This window comes from Canis lupus, chromosome 6, assembly GCF_048164855.1.
Source record: "Canis lupus baileyi chromosome 6, mCanLup2.hap1, whole genome shotgun sequence".
NCBI classification, from domain to species: Eukaryota; Metazoa; Chordata; class Mammalia; order Carnivora; family Canidae; genus Canis; species Canis lupus.
Window position 1 is genome coordinate 78,622,179 of NC_132843.1, and position 16,150 is coordinate 78,638,328.

The 16,150-nt window shown below is 46.8% G+C and overlaps 1 long non-coding RNA gene across 1 annotated transcript; it reads right to left on the reverse strand.

Moving 5' to 3' along the window:
• Positions 1-2,950: 2,950 nt before the first annotated feature.
• Positions 2,951-15,363, reverse strand: LOC140634807 (uncharacterized). Its single transcript, XR_012032184.1, has 5 exons — positions 15,228-15,363; positions 8,317-8,502; positions 6,581-6,738; positions 5,384-5,784; positions 2,951-4,461 (listed from the first exon to the last, which is right to left on the reverse strand). It is a non-coding gene; the product is annotated as an uncharacterized lncRNA (long non-coding RNA).
• Between the last annotated feature and the right edge of the window lie 787 nt (positions 15,364-16,150).

Below are 16,150 nucleotides of genomic sequence, written 5' to 3' on the forward strand. Positions count from 1 at the left end.
GGACTGAACTGTGTTCCCCCTAAAATTCCCACATTAACCCCCCAATGTGACTGTATTTGGAGACGGGACTTTAAAGAAATCATTAGGGTTAACTCAAGTCATAAGGGAGGGGACCCGATCTGATGAGACTGGTGTCCTTGGAAGAAGAGGAGGAGACACCAGAGAGTTCTCTCCCTCTGCAGCCATCTACAAGCTAGGAAGAAGCCTGCCAACCCTGCTGGCGCTCTGACAGTGGCCCTCCAGCCTCCAGAACGGGGACAAAATAAATGTCTCTTGTTTAAGTCACCCAGGTTGTGGCACCGTCTTCCGGCAGCCCAAGTGGACTAATAAGAAAGGCCAGGTGCAAGTAAGCCTCCCATTTCCAACACTATTTCCAGCAAGCAGAAGATCAAGCGGTCAAGAGTCCTATGAAGATTATCAGGAACTCGTTGGGTCAAACCAAACAATTTTGTCAGGGACTCCTCCATCCTGAAATCCATCGGCCTCTTGACATCAACAGGAAGTATTTGCCTAGTGTCTACCAATTCTGCGCCCGGGAAGTCCCTGGTCTGTGCGGTCAGGAAGCCACGACGACGCGTATTCACCTGAATGGGGGCAGGGGGCTGGCAAGGCCCTTGGTGTGCGCAGGGGAAGGTTCACGTCGACAATAGCCTCCAGAGTCCTTTAGAGGATTTGATGCTCTTCAGGAAGAGAGAACAGGGTGAAAATACAGTTGTGCGGAGTAAGACACGCTCCGCAGGGCGGCGGCGCCCACAGAGCCTCAGAGGCCGAGGTACAGGCCTAAGCGCAGGCATCCAGGGCCACAGTGGAAAGGCAAGCGCACGCTTCTGAAGAATTTTGAACCACCAGTTTGTTTTTTAAAGACTTTATTTATTTATTCATGAGAGGCACAGAGAGAGAAAGAGAGAGAGAGAGAGAGGCAGAGACCCAGGCAGAGGGAGAAGCAGGCTCCTTGACATGGGACTCGATTCCGGGTCTCCAGGATCACACCCTGAGTCGAAGGTGTCGATCACACCTGCTGAGCCACCTGGGCTGCCCTGAACCACCAGTTTTGTTAGGTTCGAATTTAGACTCCAGTGGGGTGGCTGGATGGGGGGAGGAATGCAGGCAAAGACACATTCAGGAAGATGATTCTGGAAGCTGAGTGTGGTGGAGGAGACGGTGAGGGGAGAATGTGAAGGCGGGAAGACCAGCTGGCAGGTGGGGCAATAACCCAAAGTTGCGTTCTAGGATCTCGGTTAGGCTGGTGGCCCGAGGGGCATAAGGAGCCCACGTGAATGACACCGACAACCAGATAAACCCCCTTCCTTCATCCTCCCTCTCGGCCTCCTCCTCCTCTCAGCAGGTGACACCCACTCACCCAAGGGGGCCTGTGGCTCAGGGCAGCTGTTTGGGACTTAAACCCTACGACGCCCCACCATCAGGGGTGTGTCGGAGCAGGCTGGCACCAGCTCTCGAAAACCAATCGCTACATCTTCAAAAATTTTATGGGCTGGCTGTTGGATCCGGCTACCATTCAAATAAAACCAGTTCTTCGACAGCTAGTCTTGAAAACGAAGGTAATGAGAACTCACAACGCATCAGCCCCTTTACCACGCTCTACGCTCACCTCCTGCTACCTCGGGGCTCCAGGTCGTTCGGCTCCCGCTGTGGCCACAGGTTGGCAATATCCCAGAGCGGGGGGCTTCCGGGCGTGACCCCCGACCCGCGGCTGGGCCCTGAGGGAGCGTTCACACTGTGCGAATTGCTCAGGGCTCCACCGATGGCTTCGCTGAATGACCAGACCTAAGAAAGTGAAGAAGGGACAGTTAATAGCGCAGACTAAACGTCAGACAGAACCTGGGAGAGCTGTCATCTCGAGGAGTCTAATCCGTGCAGCGCAATAGAGTTCTGGGACAGCTCATAGGTGGGTGCAATGACCGACTTACTGGGAAGAGAGTTAATGGATTGGGATACAATTTCTTTTTCTAAAAAAGATTTTATTTATTTATTTGAGAGATAGATGGCGAACAATTGGGGAGAGGGGCAGAGGGAGAAGCAGACTCCCCGCTGAGCAGGGAGCCCGATGTCTGGCTCGATCCCAGGACCCCAGGACCATGATCTCATCCAAAGGCTGATGCTTAACTGACTGAGCCACCCAAGCACCTCTTGGGATACAATTCCTATTGCTAAACCATAAGCTGGCTCCAGATACAGGAGTTTTGCAAAAATTCATGATAGCACTCAGTGAAAACCAACTGTGTGGAATTTATAATAAATAGAGCATTAATATTATCTGTCACAAATTGTGTGCTACACATCCTTTATATCAGCAAGCTTTATTTTTTATCAGCAAACTTTTTTTTTTAAGGATTTGATTTATTTATTCATGAGAGACAGAGACACAGGCAGAGGAAGAAGCAGGCTCCATGCAGGGAGCCTGATGTGAGACTCGATCCCGGGGCCTCAGGGTCATGACCTGAGCCTAAAGCAGACGCTCAACCACTAAGCCACCCGGGTGCCCCCTAGGATGATTTCTCCAATGGCAGCTGACTCTCCCTACAATGAATAATCAAGATGGACACTATAGCTTTCTCTAACCTAATCTCAGAAATGAAGGCCCATCTCTTCTGCCACCCTCTGCTGGTCACACAGACTAGCCGGGTCCAATGTGGCGTTGAGGTCGGGACTCATTGGTAGCCATGTTGGAGTTCTTAAAAAAAAAAAAAAAAAAAAAAAAGATTTTTTTTTATTGTGGCAAAATATATATAACATAAACTTGACCATTTTAACCATTTTTGAGTCTACAAAGACATTAAGTGCGTTCACATTGTTGTGCACTCCATCACCATCATCCATATCCAGAACTTTTTTCAGCTACCTGAACTGAAACACTATATCCATTAAACAAGAATTCCCCGTTTCCCCCTCCCCCCAGCCCCTGACCACCACCCTTCTACTTTCTGTCTCTGTGAATTTGATTACTCTAGGACGAGAGTACTCTTAAGTACTCTAAGTACTTCATATAAATGGAATAATATAGTATTTGTCCTTTGGTGACTGGCTTATTTGGCATAATGTCTTCAAGGTTCATCTGTGTAGCATGTGTCAGAATGTCATTCCCTTTCAGGGCTGCATAATATTCCAGTGCACACATATGCCTCATTCTGTTTATCCACACATCCATTGATGGATACTTGGGTTGTTTCTACCCTTTGGCTCTTATGAATAATGCTGTTATGAACATGGGTGTACAAATATTTGTTCGAATCTCTGCTTTCAATTCTTTTAGGTCTATACCCAGAAGCAGAATTGCTGGATCATGTGGTAATTGTAAGTTTAACTTTTTTGAGGAAAAATCAGACTGTTTTCCACAGTGGATGCACCATTTTACATTCCCATCATCAGTGTACAAGGGTTCCAGTCTTTCAACATTCTTGCCAACACTTGCTGTTTTCTTTTGTTAGTTTTGGAATTGTTTATTTTATTTTATTTATTTTATTTTATTTTGGAATTGAACAACATCCACATCCAACATGGAGCTCAAACTCATGACCCTGAGATCAAGAGTCACATGCTCAACCTACTGAGCCAGCCAGGTGCCCCAACATTAACTGTTTTCTGATTTAAAAAAATAATAATAATAGCCATCCTAATGAGTGTGAGGTAGTATCTTATTTTGGTGTGTGTTTTTTTAATTTTTTAAAGATTTTATTTATTTATTCATTAGAGACAGAGAGAGAGAGAGAGAGAGAGAGAGAGACAGGCAGGGGGAGAAGCAGGCTCCATGCAGGGAGCCTGTGGGACTCAATCCTGGGTCTCCAGGATCACGCCCTGGGCTGAAGGCGGCGCTAAACCGCTTATTTTGGCTGCCCTCTTATTTTGGTTTTGATTTACATTTCCCAAATGATCCATGATGTTGAGCATCTTTTCATATGCCTATTGGCCTTTTATATATCTTCTTTGGAGAAGTGTCTGTTCAAGTCCTTTGCCCATTTTTCAATCAGATTGTTTGATTTATTATTGTTGAGTCCTAAACATTCTTCATGTATTCTGGATCCCAATCCATTATCAGAGATAATGATTTGAAAATATTTAGTTCTGTTCTGTGGGTTGCCTTTTCACTCTATTGATAGTGTTCTTTGATTCACAAAAGTTTTAAATTTTGATGTAGTCTAATTTATCTATTTTTCCTTTGTTGTCTTTTTTTTTTTTTTTTGTCCAAGAAATCATTGCCCGGTCAAATGTCAGGAATCGTTTCCCCTATTGAGGGTTTTTAATCCCATCTTTTTCATCATTTGGTCTTGCCCTCAGGATCAAGTCTCGACTTGTCATGACACTTAGGGCTCCTCATGCCTCTGATGAAAATGTATTTTCTTATTTGTTCATTGAGTGATTCAATATCTATTTGTTGGATATGACCATGTTGTAGGCATTGGAAACAAAAGAGATGAAAAGCTTTGTTCTTGTGGGTCTCACAATCTAGTAAGAGAACAAAGAAAACAGAGTAAATATGTAAATCAATTATACTTTTTTGTAAAGTTATGTAACAGGGTAGATATTAACATTCTTGGCCATCAGTGGGTGACAACTGCCATGTGGGGGGAAAAAAGATCAGGGGTTCTTGGGCAGAAGGCTGCTGTGCAATCTAAGAAAGGTAGTTATAGTAGGCCTCTGAGAGGGAGACATTTGACATAAAAACTTGAAGTGATGAGAGCATGAGTCATATGGGTATCTGAGGACAAGCCTCTGCAAAGGCCCTGAGGTGGGAATGCGTCCATGCAGTCAAAGACTAGCAGAGAAGCTGGTGCAGCTAGGATATTTGGAATGAGCGGGTGGTGGATGGAGAAGTAGGGTGTGAGGTCACTCTGTGGCACCTCATAGGCCACTTAAAGACTGCGTGAAGTGCAGAGCCTAGCAGTGTCACGATCTGACTTGACATTTGTAAAGGCTGACTCTGGGCCTGGGGTAAGAATTCTGTGTGAGGGGAAGGGGTGGAAGCGGTGTAATCTGTGAGGAGATGATGGCAAGAATCTAGGTAGGGGACAGCAGTGGTTTGGATCAAAGGGCTAGCCTAGGAAGTGTGAGGAGGGAAGGGTGCCCGGTACTGAAGCCATAACTCTAAAATCCCATTTCTTTTCAAAGTTGAGGTGCCGGTCTATGGCTTCATATGGCACACACGTTGTCGCTAATGTCACAGCCCTAGGAAGAAAATCCATTTCCATATCACTAACTGATTAATAAAGTATCTCTTACATCTAGAGGTTAGATTACTTGTTAGCGAAAACCTCTGCAGCCAAAGGTCCTCTCTGGGAAAAGTGTTAGTTCTCCGAGGACGTTGAGCTGCACAGTTTTTGACCTCTCCCGTCCCTTCAAAACAAGAGGGAAATACACTTGTACGTACTTGTGTATGCAGCTGCGGTATCGGGTGTTGGGAGCTGGGGTGGAGGAGGCTGGGAGCGTCGATCATAACTCATTGGCTTTGTAATTAAACTCTCCTGTTATTAAAGCAGAGATTCTTAAAGACTCCTGCTGTGTGGGACTGAGAATTATTTATCACAGGAATTCAGGCTGCTTTGCCATAAAAATGTTGCTGTGCTATTGTGTTCCTGAGATCCAGAAGCTCCGATTTTGAAATATCCATAGGTATGGATATACAGACATCGTTTCAACTTTCTCACTCACGTCCAGTTTATTGAGGTTTCTATGGGCATGTGTGTGTGACTAACGTCTTGGCCTTTCTTTGCTTAATCTCCCTTTTTTGAAGCACGAAGTCGGTGTGTCAGACTCAGGGGAGCAGTTAGCCTGAGGGACGAAAAGAATATGTAAGCATCACTTATCTCTGCTCTGGCCGGTGCACATCTGTCCGGCGCACATCTTTACAAGTTCCTAGCGTCCTGATGAAGGCAGCACCCATCAGCTAAATAAACCATCAGTTCTACGGGTGGCCTCGGCATGGGGGCACCCACCCTGTTACTCAAAACTGAGGGACTTTGCCGATGGAGCCAGAGATGAGAATTAGCCAGGGACTTTCTCAATCGGAGAAGGACAATCATCACATGGTCTCGCTCACCCGGGGAATATAAGAAAGAGTGAAAGGGATCATAAGGGAAAGGAGGGAAACTGAGTGGGAAAAAATAGAGAGGGAGACAAACCATGAGAGACCCCTGACTCTGGGAAACCCACACAGGGCTGCAGAAGGGGAGGCAGGTGGGGGGGATGGGGTGACTGGGTGCCGGGCACTGAGGAGGGCACGTGATGGGATGAGCACTGGGGGTTATACTATAGTTGGCAAATCAAACTTAAATATAAACAAATGAAAAAAAAAAAACCCAAAACAATGATTTTTCTCCTCCAATGTGGGGTCAGTTATCAAGTGACACATGTGAAACTGAGACAACTGCACATTAAAATGTAATAAAAACAATCTATTTTAAAAAAACTATCTATTTTAAATAAAAACATGTTAGGGGTGCCTGGTTGGCTCAGTTGGAAGAGCATGGGACTCCTGATCTCAGGGTGGTGGGTCTCAGCCCCACAATGGGTGTAGAGAGCAAACAGATAAACAAGCAAACAAACTTAAAAATAAATAAAGGGGCACCTGCGTGGCTCCGTCGGTTGAGCGTCTGGCTCTTGATTTTGGCTCAGGTCATAATCTCTGGGTCCTGAGATTCGAGTCGTGCATCGGGCTCTGCTCTGGGCTTGGAGTTGGCTTGAGGTCTCTACCTTCCCTCTGCCCCACTCACACACACTCTCTTTCTAAAATAAATAAATAAATCTTTAAAAAACAACAATAATAAATAGAAACACGTTAAATGGCGGTCAGTGTCATTGTTACTTATACTTTTCGCATGAATTTCTACTATGACCCTGATTGGAGCTTTTAGTATGATTGGATTCAAGTCTCCCATCTTTGTTTTGATTTGTCCCACCTGTTCTTTGTCCCTTTCTTCCTCCTTTCTTGCCTTCTTTTGGTTCAATTGAGTATTCTTTAGTATTTTATTTTGTCTCCTCTGTTGACACACACTCCTCATTGTGTGTGTGTGTGTGTGTGTACGTGTGTTCATTTTAGAGATTATAATATGCAATTTTAACTTATCACCGTCTACCTTAAAATAACATTATGCTACTTTTTTACCATCACTTTAGTTAATTTTTTCGTATGATCATGAGGGAAAAAAAATCAATGCGATCCCTATTATATTTATGTGAAGATTAGCTGTATTCAGATTTGCATTTTAAAATCAATGTGGGTGCAGAGCTCTCCTCCGCCTAATCACAGAATTGATTATGCAGCTCACAGATGTTTGTGCGGTTGTTGGTTGCGGGCTTACCTGGGTGTTTCATTCCTTCAGAGACAAATAGCTCTCTGTTTTTCTCTTTTGAAAGAGCTAATGTAAATTAAGAAAACCAAAGGAAACATTTAGCAGAAATCTTTCTTTAAAGAGAAGATGAAGGAGGCTTGGTGGAGTACAGGCCGTGGTGTAATAACCCTCTTTTTTCACATTGAAGTTTTTGTTGCTCAGACGTTGGAACCACTTTCTTGGGGTTGAGTTGACTAACTTCACAGTCTCAGAATGTGAATGGACCTGAGACCCCGTTGAAGAGACAAAGCCCTTTGGGGTTCATCTTCTGGTCTTTTACGGATGAACCCCTTCTTGCCTCCCTGCATGACGCATGTGCCCCATCCCATTTAGCCTTTCTGTGTCCATCACAGAGTTAGTTAGGGCAGTGAGTCAGCCCCTGGCATCTGGAGGTGCGAACTGCTTATAATCAACTATTGGCCTGAAGGAGGCCACGATGGCAGCCGGGTTGATTGAGGCACCCTGTGCAGACTGGCTGTCTCTGGAAATTAATTTTCTTGATTACCAAAGGAACGATTTTTTAAAAAACATTAGGAGCCTTTACCAATAGTATGGTGAAATATTGCCCTTGCTTACAACATCACTGGTTTTGAACTTCAAATGTTGAATCCTGTAGAATTCCATCTGTTACTATTTTACAGTGTACAGGAGTTCATGTTACGTATCAGCATGTGCATTTAATTTTCAAAATTGCATGTCATACCTCATAGTAGGTTATGCATGAGTGGTTATTTTAGCTGATTAGCAATATTAATGGGTAGAAAGAGGTGTGGTTGTGATAATTCAGAAAGGGAAAGAAGGCATGCTGCATTACTCCGAATTACCTTCCAAGTATTTTTGCCTGTTTAATATGCACATGCACATCCAGGTAACCCTCATCTGGTAACTCTTCTGCTTTTACCCAGCTACCTGGAAGAGCTGCTTTCCAGGTTCTTATCAGGAAATATCATCTCAGACTCATGGCCATTAATACCTTTCGCAAGCTCTGCAGAGAGAAACAATATTTATGGAGCATTGCCTGAAGTATTTGCTGTCCATCCATTTTTTAGATAAGTCATCGCCAACCTGTTGTCTTCCAGACCCCTGGGGGAGCGTGGAGTTATTGCAAGGTTGCCTGCAAATCCTCTATTAAAGGTATTATGGTCGCTGTCATTGTTATCTGTAAGGACACAACAGTGACATTGAATAGCTTGTTTAAAGGAATAGAGCCTTTTCCAACATCCAGGTCTCTACCTGGAAGAAAGTCATGTGATGAATGAAGTCAGTAATGGGATATGGAGCTAGAGTTGCCCCGCTTTGAGCTTAACCACTTGTGGTTTCACACACCACCTTAGCTTCGCCTGATCTGAAACATTAGCGTGGGGAAGGACCTACCCCCATCCTTGGCTCAGGTCAGTCGTGCACTTCTGCTGGCCCAGGACAGGCAGCGTGAAGGCTGGGAGGGAGTGGGGGCATGTGGCTCTGCGGGGCGCGGGAGTTGACCACCTGAGAGGTGGCGGGGCACCCGCTTTCAATACTGGCTTTTACCACCTTAGTAAAGAAAATGAGTTTTCCAAATTGCCCCCTTTGAAATGCAACGGCAGGAGTAGCATCAAAGGGCGCCCAGGACTGGGGGGCAAGCTGGGCACCCCGCTGTGGCCCCCCGAGGAGCGAGAGGGGGTGAGGCAGAAGGAGCAGCTCTGGAAAAAGGAAGATGATAAGAAAGCACAAAAATGATACTAATTCTGCTGATTTATCTCAAGATGCTCTTCATTAAATCTGTAAACTGCATTAATCTGATCTGAATTCTAATACGCACACCAAGATGCTTCTGGTTTTCAAAAGCCAGTGGCAAAAGAGGGAAAGGTGATGATATCCAACTTAGCTCTCCGTTTATGGAGAATTAAAACTACCCGCGTGAGCCCCGTGGAAGCCCTCGCAGACAGTGGCGTGAAACTTTCTTTCTTAGCTTGTCATTCCGAAATAAAGCAGATGATAAGAATAACTAATTTTAGTGCAGACTATAAGAATTCCAAACATCCGGCCTCGAAGGCAGTTTTTAATCTGTATTAGGTGTGGTTAAGTTTATTCATCATATTTAATGTACATTTTGTCCCCAAATCAAACATAAATCGATAGTTTAAATTTTGTCATCAAATCACGTTTTTCGTTATAAGTGCCTTAACAACGTAAGTTAAGCATGTGACTTATTAATGGGAAAATGTCAAGTTTTATAGTTACATAATGCATATCTTTACATATAATGTTTAAATACTGTTTAGTAATCTGTAACCAACACAAAATATTTTTTTCTTACTTAAAAATCTCTCCTTAATCAGATTTCTCACAAAGGGGACACCATTAAAAAATTCCAGAGGGGATGTAGAAAACTGTGAAATGGGTTTGAAAGTCCTGAGTTCTTGGAAATACCAATTGAGATTATATTTTAAGAAAGCAAGATGAAAGGAAAGAGCAGGTACGAGGACAATACGGATTGTTGTATAAAAGGTAAACAAACAAAATAAATCGGAAGCGAAAAGCTGAGGCGGTGGCGGAGAGAATGTGTCTCTTGGATCTTCTATGGCAGAGAGGTGACTGACCCATGATCCCAGAGAGGTGACTGACCCATGATCCCAGCTGCTATCCCCTGAATCCATCCCTGCTGAGTGTGTCTGGGCTGCATTTCCCATGAGCTGCTCCCACCCAGGGATTATATTGGGGATGTCGGGAGAGTGGGTATGGGAAGGAGATACTAAGGTAGGGCTGTTAGGGAAAATGATACTAATTTTCCCTAGAAAATTGACAGGGAAAACTCTTAAAACTGTACCACAGCTTATGATCTCTTCCTTCCCTTCATCCTTCCTGCCCTTCCCTCGTCCCCCAGCATCTCAGTGTAACTTTTCCAGCATTTCCCAGCTCCCTCCATCCTTCCTTATGGTGCTTCCCCCTCCCCAGTCTAACATTAAGCTTTTTTTTTTTTTTAAGATTTTATTTATTTATTCACAAGAGACACACAGAGAAAGGCAGAGAACCAGGCAGAGGGAGAAGCAGGCTCCCTGCAGGGAGCCCGACGTGGGACTCGATCCCGGGACCCCAGGGTCATGACCTGAGCCAAAGGGAGATGCTCAACTGCTGAGCCACCCAGGCGGCCTAACATAAAGCTTTAAAAAAGAAAGTTAATTACACTGAAGATTGCTGGTGTCCTGGCGGCGGCCACCAGGGGAGACGGTCCTTTTACACTGAGCTCTCTCTGGAGATTTCCAATATATCTAATGATATCTAATGTTTAGGCCCTCGGGAATGCTTTATTCATCCATTGATCAAGATACTTAATATACAAATATTAAATGAGTAAATGCAATTTAAAACCTTTGAAGAAGGTTAACACCCAAAATTTGTGAAGGGAAAGAAAGTATTAACCATTGCTCTTAAAGGTAATTGTGAATATTCTTCATTTTCTAAGGAAAATAAGAAGATATGAGGTCGTTTTTAAAACTTAAGGAAAACATAGCGGGATCCCAGGAGTAACAGGGCTGGATCCCTGCTGGATGCAGACAGAGATGGGGAGTGGGGACCCAGCAGGATGCCCGGGCTCCTGACACGGTCCCTGGTTACACAGCGAGTCCCTGGGAGGTAGACGGAGACTGAGCCCCGCCGCGAGCACACTCTAAGCTGTCCTCCCCACAGCTCGAGGCTGCCCCCCGCCTGACACGGGCAGGGTTCATCATTCTTTCCTCTCTGCCCCGGTGCATATTCACCTGCTTCCAGGGCTTTGCAGTTACTGGTTTTTACTTCTATCACCTCTGATGGATGGATGTTCATCCTTGAGGGAGAAATCTGCCTTTTCAATCTTATACCCTCTGGCCCTTGCACACAGTAAGTGCTCAATACATGTTGGACGGGAAAATGAGGGAACAAAATAACAGCTCCACTCCACCCACCAACACACTGATTGGGCCACATCGCCCCAAAGACAATTTCCTTACGCCAGCATTTTATACTCCTCCGCCCAGAACGCCATGCCCAAGACAACTAAGCGTTCCTTCCCACGTTCCTGACGTGGAGCCTGGTAGTCCAGAATGATCGGCGCTCACCATGGACCAAGGCAGCCTTTTGGGCAGACAGACCAGAGTAACAGAAAATGAGGAAAAGTCTGCAGCAGGTGAGAAGGACAGTGCATCTGATCATCAGGAACCTACATTCTAACCAAAAAGTGTTTTTTTTTTTTTTTTGCCTGTCTCCCTTTTTAGGTTTAAAATGATAAACCCCAGGACGCCTGGGAGGCTCAACGGTTGTGTCTGCCTTCGGCTCAGGGCATGACCCTGGGGTCCTGGGTTCGAGTCCCACATCGGGCTCCCTGCATGAAGCCTGCTTCTCCCTCTGCCTGTCTCTGCCTCTCTCTCTGTGTCTCTCATGAATAAATAAATAAAATATTTAAAAAATAAGAAAATAAAATGATAAATCCCATTGCCTAAAAGGTCAAGTCCCGTGAGATGTAAGGTTTATAATTCCTTGCCCCCGTGGTAGGTCTACTTCTCTTGGACAAATAATTCATCCCCCCAACAGTATGTCCTGAGTGCTTACTATGTGTTAGAGACCTGACAGCTGAGGGCAACCTAAGAGACTGTTCTGCTTCTTTCTTCAGAAGTTTCAAAGAGTCTACAGAGATAGGAACATGTCCCAAGGTCATTGCAAGGAGCAGAAGCAGCATACAAAATGTTCAATTTGTAAGATAATCCCAGTGTTGCCCATAGGTACCCGTGTGTGTCCACCCGTGTCTGTGTATGTATAGACAGAAGCACACACACATATGTAGTGGCACACACCCACACACGGAGGCCCGGCCGCCCCGTAGCACCCCGGAACATTAACAGGTCATATATGCCTGAGATCTTCCATAGGGAAAACTGAAAGATTACATTGACAGCGGTACCGGCATTAAAAGCGAGCATCATTTTCTTTGTACTTTTCTGGTTATCCCAAGTTAACTGCAATAAAGATAGTATCTCATGTCATCTAAAACGACATCCAATAGGGAAAGAAATATAACAAGTGATTAACCGTAGTTGCAGCTATGAGAGAGGAAAAGGCCAGAGAGTGAGCTCTTTTTACTTCCTTCTCATCGTCACCTGTTTTTTTCCCAAATGCTCTATGGGAAGCATGTGTTTTATTTTATTTTATTTTATTTTATTTTATTTTATTTTATTTTATTTTATATATATTTTTTTTGGGGGGGGAGCATGTATTTTAAAATTGGGAAGTGGAAGCTACTTGAAAATGTAATCAGCCAGGTGGCTCAGCGGTTGAGCGCCTCCCTTCAGCCCAGGGTGTGATCCTGGGGTCCTGGGATCGAGTCCCGCGTCGGGCTCCCTGCGTGGAGCCTGCTTCTCCCTCGGCCTGTGTCTCTGCCTCTCTCTCTGTCTCTCTCTGTCTCTCATGAATAAATAAATAAAATCTTTTTTAAAAAAAAGAAAGAAAATGTAATTAGCACGAACACGTTATGGGCTGAATGTTCATGTTCCCTAGAATCCATCCGTCAAAGCCCTAAGTCCCCAGGGTGATGGTCCTTGGGGTGCAGCCTATGGGAGGTTGAAGTCCCGAGGTAGGACACCACAGTGGAGTTGACGGCCCTGCTACAGGAGGCCAGAATCCCCCTGCTCGCCCCATGGGGGGGCCCAGTGAGAGGCAGCGGGGTGGCTCACCGGACCCTCAGTCGGCCCACACGTCGATCTGGGACCTCTCGGCCCCCGGCCCCGTGGAGATGGATGTCTGCTATTTCCCAGTTTATCGTATATTGCATCACCCTCTGAACCGACCAAGACAACCGAAGCAACAGACGTCGGAGAACATAAATGTGTTCTCTACGACGGCTCTGAATGGCAGCAGCCGGTGCTCCCGAATAAATGACTGTGTGACTCTTCTTTCTGTACTAGAATGCTTCTTCACATGAGATTGTTCAACACGCAGATTTAGACTTTAAACTCTCAGTTAGGTTGGGACCCTCCTGCTAAGGGCATCTTCCATGTCTTCGGATGTACAAGGGACCGGGAGCGTCCCCCCCCGGAGCCAGACCAGCACCTCCTCAGAAGGACATCGGTGAACGGGCAAAGGAGCAACCTAACCTCCCAGTCCTTCCAAACCTGGGCCTGGGATTTGGGTCCTCAGTCATTCCAGGTTTCCGTTTTGACTCCAGCACCTCTTACCCCAAAAAGCTAGCAGAAGGTATGAGGAGTCCGGGTCCTGACATTACCACCTTTCTATTTTTGCAGTCTCAGAAGCTCCCAGACCTAGCGTAGGTCTGCACGGCCCAGACAGGCCATCGCCGCTCCTTCGTCAGGCCCTCCTCTGCAAGCTGACCCAGGACCCCTCAGCCCTCCAGGGCTGCTGACACCCCCTCATCGTCTGGGCACCACAGGACTCTGGGCCTCTCACTGCCATAGAACTTTAAGGGGGAACTCCATAGAGTTCTCACGTCCCTGGGGTTCCATATTCGTAATCCCGTTAGGTTCCCTCCTTCCCTCCCTTTTTAAAATTATTTTTTATTATTTATTTATTTTCAGGAGCCCCCTTCATTGATTTTTTTAAAGTAAACTCTACTCCCAATGTGGGGCTCGAACTCACAACCCCAAGATCAAGAGTCACATGTTATACTGACTGAGCCAGCCAGGTGTCCTCGTAATCTTCTTTTCTTTTATTTATTTAGTTTTTAAGATTTTTATTTGTTCCTGAGACACACAGAGAGAGGCAGAGACCCAGGCAGAGGGAGAAGCAGGTTCCCCGCAGGGAGCCCGATGCGGGACTGGATCCCGGGACCCGGGGTCACGGCCTGAGCTGAAGGCAGACGCTCACCCGCTGCGCCCCCAGGCGCCCCTGCAACCTTGTAAAGCAGAAAGCCCGCCTGGGTTTGTAGGCCTCTCAGGCCGAGCCCCTTAGGCCAGGAAGACAAACAGAACCGGCCCGGCCCTGGAGGATACTGATGGCTCTTCTCGGAGCCTAGGCTCCTTAGGTATTGGGATGAACTGGAATCCTTCATGGACCCCACTGGAAAATGCGGGGCTTCCCGGCTACCTTGCCCTTGTGAGTTGGGCAGCTAAGAAGGTGTAGGGGACTGTCTGCCCCCCAGTAGCCAGGCCCAGGTACTGCAGAGCCCAGGGGGGCCCTGGGGCTCCCGAGCTGCCTCCTCTACCTCTGCCCCTCGGACTACTGGTCCCAACGTGCCCGCAGGTCTCCCTCTTGCAGCCGTCCCCACTTCATCTGCATTTCTCAGAGATCCTCTTGTCTCTGGCAATGTTTTACTGACACCAATTAGAGTTATTGCCCAATTTGATTTTTTTGAAGTTTATTTATTTATTTTATGTGATCTCTACACCCAACGTGGGGCTTGAACTCATCACCTGGAGATTAAGAGTCACATGTTCGCCTGACTGAGCCAGCCAGGTGCCCCCAATTTGATTTTGAAGAAGAAGAAGAAGAAAAGGAGAGGATTTCTAGTTCCTAAACACGTTCCCTTGGGTCTGCCACCCGCATGGGCAGCACCACCCCGGCCCACCCCAGCAACATTAGAGCAAAAGCACTGGCGGGGCTGTCGCCTGTTACTGGAGTTTCAGGCTGAGACAAATTATTGTTATTACCAGGTTATAAACCCTAAAAAAAAAAAAAAATCCCATAATGGAAATGCTAACAGCTCATTAACTCTAATGAGCGCCATCACATAGGACGCGGTCCGGCAGAGGGATGGCAACTGTGTCAACTGGTCTTGCAGCGACCCGGGGAGCTCAGGCCCAGGGTTGGGACCAACCACTGGGCGGCAGGTGTGACTCCTCCCCGCCCGCCCCCCCCCCCCCCCCCCCCCCGGCCCCATCAGGCCTGGGCGAACCCCGTTCGTGTGCACGACCTGACTTGTACCTTGAGACGAGGCACCGCATCTGTGGGACGGTTGACAAAGCGGGGACGTCGGCTCCCGGCGCCCGCCGACGTGAGAGCATTAGGCTCAGACATCGGCCGGCAGGCAGGGCCTGTTATCACAAACAAGCTGTTTGCTCGCAGCTCCAATCTATTTCTGGAAACTGTTTACCTAAATGAAACTACTGATCCGCTGGGGCATGGTTCAAAGCTCAAAAGAGAAGTGCAGTCGGCTGCTGGAAAGACGCAAGCCCGGGAGAACATGACGGGAAGAACGAAGTTAGATTAATCCTAGGGAAAAAGAGACTCGATGCTGTAAAAATTACGTGGCGTTCTGTTAGACCATCAATTAATTTGAATTCCAAAAGTTCAAAGCCACTATTTAAGGGCACTAATTAATAGCTAATACCCTCCCCAGAGTGATCGCCCAGAAAGTTCGGGAGAGCCGGCCCACCAAGAGGCTGAGGGCTCCGTGCCCCGCTGGTCACGACGAGCGGACCAGGCCCTGGCGCGAGGCTGGGGACTCCGTGCCCGGGATATGAGCGACACTCAGCAGGTCTCCCTCGGACGCCTCCTGAACCTCAGGCCCCGCTGGTCTGGGGCTTTGGCTCCCTGAGGTCAACTTTGAATTATGCTCCGTGGAAACGTGGACCCTAACGTCCAAGATTGGAGCCTAATCGTGTGGGTTCTTCCCATCAGCCCCTCTGGGGGCAAGTTCTGATTTGACTGTTTGACCCCAGGTGCAGAGGGTCGAGTTCACTTCAGCCTCATTTTATGGCAAATCATTATCCCTGGCCCCACCCCCGTCCCCTCTCCTCAATTTTTGTAAATCCCCCCTGGACCTCTCTGCTCGCCCCCACCTTCCACTCCTCCCACCCGCAGGCAGTGAGCCGAAGCTACTCACTGTTTATTTCCTGTGCTTGGAT